Source organism: Aptenodytes forsteri, unplaced genomic scaffold (genome assembly GCF_000699145.1).
Source record: "Aptenodytes forsteri isolate BGI_AS27 unplaced genomic scaffold, ASM69914v1 Scaffold81, whole genome shotgun sequence".
Classification (NCBI taxonomy): Eukaryota; Metazoa; Chordata; class Aves; order Sphenisciformes; family Spheniscidae; genus Aptenodytes; species Aptenodytes forsteri.
In genome coordinates, this window is record NW_008795259.1 from 4,650,918 (window position 1) to 4,657,393 (window position 6,476).

At 44.0% G+C, this 6,476-nt stretch overlaps 1 long non-coding RNA gene across 1 annotated transcript in view; it reads right to left on the reverse strand.

Annotated features, from left to right (window-relative positions):
• Nucleotides 1-1,677: 1,677 nt before the first annotated feature.
• LOC103898827 overlaps nucleotides 1,678-6,476 on the reverse strand; it is a 16,255-nt gene continuing 11,456 nt past the window's right edge. The window contains exon 2 of the long non-coding RNA XR_657569.2: nucleotides 1,678-1,821. This is a non-coding gene — a long non-coding RNA (uncharacterized LOC103898827). The remainder of the gene's footprint in view (nucleotides 1,822-6,476) is intronic.

Below are 6,476 nucleotides of genomic sequence, written 5' to 3' on the forward strand. Positions count from 1 at the left end.
CAGGAGACTGATGAGCTAAAATGGGAATACAGAGCTATTTCTCGAGCTTGCAACTAGCCACCAGCTGTTCGTCTTCTAAACCTATTCCTTTCTCCCCTACTGCACCTCCAAACTCTCCCTGCCTTTTCTTACAGCATTCCTAACAGCCAGTTCCAACCATTAGATTGAAGAAGCAAACATCAAGAGTTTTTGCAGCAAAAAGTGGTGGAAAATCCCCCTACCTCAGCTACTTTCTGCAATTTGTCATCAAACTAAGACACATTAACATAGGCAAAGCAGCTCACAGAGCCTTTTTCTTGACCCTAAAGGGACAAAACACAAAGGAAGAGCTACATGGCAGCAACAGCTGTTTTTACTTTCTCACCTGTGCAAGTTGTGATTTTCATACTGGAAGAAACCTTTCTTAAAAGAGCTAATAACATCCTTCAAACCCCAACCACCCAGATTTATTTTTTTTTAATTCTCATTTTCACTGTAGCACTAAATAAAACTCTCTAAAATAAACACATCCTACCTATGTGAGACATGCTTTGTTTGTTTAATATATGGATCATTTTCTTTCTCTACAAAGTAAAATTCGTAGTAGCTTACTGAAGACTGGAATAATCTTGTACAAAAGTGACCCAGCAGATTAAGAAATACCAAAAATTCAACTTCTTGAGTTGTGAATACAAATGAAAACATCATGAAATTTACTTTACTCCAATGTTTCAGGGTATCATCTGAACGAAAAAATATTCAGAATAGTTGAAAAACTGCTCTACCATATCAGCACAATCAGCACACAAACAGCCACAGCACAAATTTTTCAAGTCTTTTCACAAACTGGTGTGTAAAATTCATTTCTCATTGCCCTATTGCAAGCACATTTTCTTAGTTCTTGTCTAAATAACGTGTCAACAAAAATACTGGTTGTCTAGCCTGTCCCACAGAAAAAGCATAATACAAAGGAATGTGTTGCTATTTATAAACACATTTTGGCTGATCACAGAGCCATTTTCCTGCCAGAGACCCCATACTATGATGCCCAGCACCGTTCTTACTGGAGATAGGTGCAGCACAGAGATACAACAGACAACATTTGGCCGTGCAAGCATGGCACGCAGCATGTAACCATGCCCTGCTCCCCCAGTGTTAATGGGGAGCAAAGGATAAAGCTGCCTTAGTTCCTCTGGGAAATCTGCTCTTTCCATGGGATTCATTCAGTCCCCACTAACTCCAGAGCTGTTAGATAGGACAAATGCTTTCAAAACATGAATCCAACAAAACCCATGTTTACCTTCTGATTTTGAAGAGCTGCAGAACCACACAACTTCTTTACAACTTCTGAATATAAGTCCAGCTGTAAATAAACCCCAGAATAAAAACACACGTGCTTGCTTCTATGAATCCAAAAGATTAAAAGATGCTGACTGGTCTGTCACAGCTGCAATACATTTTCACAGATGATAATGAAAAATTCAACTCTACTTGGAAACACACATAGTAAACTCTAACTAGCTGAAAAAAGAAAGGGACAGTGCTTTGGGAAGACAAAATTAATTATGCAGTTAGTTAGTTACCTTTTCATCTTCTGTTCCAGGATGTGATTCACTGAATTTTTCTTCCTGAAAGCTTCTAGTCCTCTCCATTTTTTCCATGCTCTGAAAAAAGGTTGTTTTTTCCAGTCTGTTGCTGTTGTATCGTGTATTGATCTCTTCCAGCCTGTTAATCTTAAGTAGCTTCATACTATGCCCAGTTAATTTAATGTCTGTTTTCCTCTCCACCTTGGATTCATAAACCAGTGAACACTCATATCTTCTGATTTCTCCTCCTTCTCGGCTGTACAAAAGAAAGACAAATAAGAAGCATCAGTGTTATTCATGCATTTTACCTTAGTATGCTGCCATTGTTGCAATATTTTATATTTCAACTCTCTCTCCTTATACTTTCTGAACCAATACACAAATACAGAGTTCACAGCACTAGCTGTTCACAGATGCTCTTCTACCTACTCATCTACATTCAACACCAGATAAGTCAAGCAGGCTACAAGACCAATGTAATTTGTTCATAGAAACTACTTAGGTCTATCATATCAATACATGTTGCTGTTGCTTGCAGACCTTGCTTGTGGGTCACTCCCCACTTTTTAACCACTCCAGTGGTTCCCTGCTGCTCAATGTATTCTCCTTCTCTCTGTTGCAGTTCCAGCAAGTTGACATGCGAGGACCCAGTTATTAAGTCCATTAAGATTTTAGATATTAAACAAAGTGGTTTAGGCCTGAACACAGTCCTTCCCTCTCTTCCTGCTATCCTATACCACAGAAATAGGTAACTGCCAAAATGGTGGTGATTTCGGGCCCTCTGTTGAAGGCTGCAGAAGAGCACAGTCCTCAGCTGAGTTCCTTCCCACTGTAGGCCCTCACTATGTGCCTAGCACTTATATGATGTAGGATCATCGAGGCTTGTCTAATGGTTAGAAATGGCTGGAAAGTTATTGCAAGTCAAGCTGTTAGGTTTGATTAATTCTCTGTAGAAGGGCTTTTATTCCACAGTAAGGTGATGGGTTCTCCCCCCCCCCCAAGTAATCACTTGGTTACACTTGGAAAATATGTCCTTTTGCACGACTAATTTTAAAAAAGTAAGAGAAACGACTCTAAAATTTCACTTAGCAACTCTGTGTAGACTCAGGAAATAGAGGACAAAAATGTTTTCCTTGTTATTATTGCAACCCTGTCTTCACTGTACTGGAAACCCAGCTACAAAAGCACAGCGCTCATGCTTTAGCTCTAGAAAGCTGAATCTGGTCAATCTCATTACATAGCTCATGGTTTTCATTTTAACTTGCATAACTACCATAAACTATATGGCATAATTAAGAATGTATATACAACCTTACAGTCATTAGCAGCACAGAGAAACAGCTTTCAGTGTACAACCAGAGACCCAATTAAATCAGTTATTTTTACCTGAACACCTTCCAACAGAAAATGTTCCTGTGTTTTGACCCCACATCTGTGCACATGCAACAGATTAGATGTATACCTACATCAACTAACTGCACTGCCCATAGTTAGCCCTCCAAACTCTTCCCAGATGCGAAAGATGCCACGTGCTATCATGTGTGACACAGGAGGTGGCTTGCTAGTGGTGACATTTATAGATGATGGACAGCAAAGGACAGTGCAAGCTTGCAGCTTGCAAATGAGCCTTCCAGGGAGACTCCTACTACCACGTTATTGCAGCCCTAGAGCGCGCTGTTAATATGTTGTCCTGATTTCGGCTGGGCTAGAGTTAATTTTCTTCCTAGTAGCTGGTACAGTGCTGTGTTTTGGATTTAGGAGGAGAATGATGCTGATAACACACCAATGTTTTAGTTGTTGCTAAGCAGTGCTTATACTAGTCAAGGACTTTTCAGCTTCCCACGCTCTACTGACTGAGAAGACTGGAGGTGCACAAGGAGCTGGGAGGGGGCACAGCCAGGACAGCTGACCCAAACTGGCCAAAGGGACATTCCATACCATGTGACGTCATGCTCAGTACATAAACTGGGGAAAGTGGGTGGTGAGCAATTGCATTGTGCATCATTTGCTTTGTATAGTTGTATTACTATTATTACTATTATTATTATTTTATTTTATTTCAATTATTAAACTGTTTTTATCTCAACCCACGAGTTCTCTCACTTCTACTCTTCCGATTCTCTCCCCCATCCCACCGGGGGGTGGGGGGAGTGAGCGAGCAGCTGTGTGGTGCTCAGTTGCCTGCTGAGGTTAAACCACGACATACGTGAGGTGCAGGGACACCAGCATGGGACTGTAAGACATTCATCATCTGAAGAAGTCATGCACCCGGTATGTAAAAATGCCAGGTCTGCTGCTTCTAGCCTCTATCATCAGCTTTCATGGCACTGACATCCCTTTCCATTCCCTTCAAGTGAAAGGACACCTTACAAGATTTTCTTCCCATTTCTCAAGAGCAGGGTTCTTCAGTTTTCCTGAATGCACTGACAATTGCAGGCGACATACCACAAGGGCTCAGTCTAACCTTCGAGCCATTATTCTACAGATCCTTTGATCTACTCGACACCAAGGGGTGATACAACGTACTCCAAAACCGTCAGAAAAAACACATGATGTTTCTAGATGCCCTCCCGCTGCCTCCATGTCTCCAGCTACTCAAATGCAACAGTGTTTTAGAGCGACCTGGCTGTGAAGACTACTTCTGTCCAGACAAGACTGCAACCAGGGAAAGCTGATTCAGACTCTTCATAGCTCTTCAAAGAGCACATCCTCTAGGTTATGATCACCAAATGTGGCCATCCATCTAATGAGAATGACATGTCCTACTGAAAGGACATGTTGTTCCTTCAAGCTGACCAATGGGCCAGTTATCTGGGAAAATATTAATGGGACGGCAAACCCGAAGGTATTACTGGGCTCTGTTACCAAGCAGAGACTAGGACTGAGTCCAAACGTGATTGCCCTCTCCCCCATTATTACCTTAATATATCCCTGAAACAGTAAGGTAAACAACGGAAAGTTTCTGAGGTGTGCACAGCGAAATTTGTTTGCAAGTGCCTCCTCCACAGTCCTAGAGAAGCAATCCCACCCTGGTCATGTGCCACTGAGCAATGGGAGGCTATGGCCTTCCACCTTATTAAAAGGAAAAAAAAAAAATGTTCAAATGGCTGTTGAGCTCCGTTTCCCCCAAAGGAGGGTGAAAACCTTCCCCCCATCATTTACATTCCCCAACTTTGGCCTGGAAGATGCTTTCCTCTGGTTTGTCTTCAGCAAGCCAATCTCTCACTTTAAGTAAAATAGTTTGCTTCATGAACCACGTCTTCACTTACATGCTCAGAAACCACACACACGTCATAAAAACACAGAAAACTTGCCTAGCTGTATGCACAGGGGGTATATACCTACAATCCTACTGCTTTTCTGCCCAATAGCAGAAAATAAATAAATTTGCACAATAAAAATATAAACAATACAGTAAATGTTTATAAATGTAATACAATTGTACATTATAAACAATACAGTAAATGTTTAGAAATAGAAATGGGCAGGCAAATAGGTATCAGCCAAAAAGAACAACCCACAAACAACCCCTTTTTCTTTCACCATGTTTTTAGATTGTAACCCCTTCAGCCAGAACTAGGTTTACATGATGGGCCATAAAGCACTTTGCTCAAAACTCAGTCCTTTGGCCTCCATCTTCAATTCAAATAAAAACTTTATTTCTGACCCGTTGGCCATCTGCAAACCAGCCATTTTCAAAATTTAAGCCTGGGGACAGGTACCATTAGCCAGCAGCCAGACTTGTTTACCTCCCAGTACATCTTGACATTAGACTGACCTGCATTTTACAAGCTGGGAATGATTATGTAACGGTATATAATTAAACCTAAATATATAATTTAAGAAAGAAAACAAGATGTAATGTGGAAAGAATTACCAGTGGCTCAAGTTCAGGTGGTAAATTAGGATGCAAATGGTACCGTTTACTACACTTTTCTTTCAAATACAACCTGCCCTGCACTCTGCATAATACAAGAGATGTATTTTCTTCATTAAAAAAAAAAAAAAATTATTGGTAGCTCTTCAACTTACTACGAAGTTTTCACATATTTCAACGAACAACCTGGCGGACCCCCAAATATACAGACCTTAACTATATCGATCAGCATGACCCTGAAGTAGCTCCACAGTGCTTCAGGCCATTTGAACGGGGCCAGTGTGGCCTTGCTCTTCTCCCACCCCTTCCCCAGGCTTGGCTGCACAACCCCACTGAGGCACCGTGCTGCCTGGAAACCTGCATGCCACAAAGCTGGCAGTGACAACCCTACACTGTCCTGGAATCACAGCCTGAGAGACCCCAGAGATACTGTGCATCCCAAATAGATTTTTCAACATCTTATCTCAAGGTAGAAAAACAGCAGCACTGGTTACAGACACAACTAAAGGCGGACGGGCCTCTGCGGAATTTGCCCCGCAATGCCCTGGGAGCACAGAGACAGAGGGCGGGTCCCCCTCAGGGCGCCATATTGGTACCTGCCCACAGGGGCCTTTCCGCCCCTGCCGGAAGCCTCCGCAGGGCGGAAGGCGCTGAGGCCTCCGTGGGGACGTTGTCCCCTTCCTCCCCTCGAAGCCAGCGAGGCTCCCTGCAGGGCGGGAAAATGGTGTCCGTCTCCCTCCGCTACTAGGGGCGGGGAGCGAGGCCGGGCAGACTACAGCTCCCGAAGGGCTGCGGGTGCCGAGGGCCGGCGGCCCCGCGCCCCGCCGCAGGCTCGCGTCGCCCCACCCGACGTCTCCGGCGCGAGGTGAGCCGATGGAGGGCGCCGAGGAGGGGCCGCTGGTGCAGTGCCCTGTGTGCCTGCGGGAGCTGCTAGGCGCGCACATCAACTCGCACCTGGACCGGTGCTTGCAGGCCGGGGAGGGTGAGGTGGAGCCGGGCTCGTCTCCCCCCTGCAAGCGGCCGTGCCTCGCCGC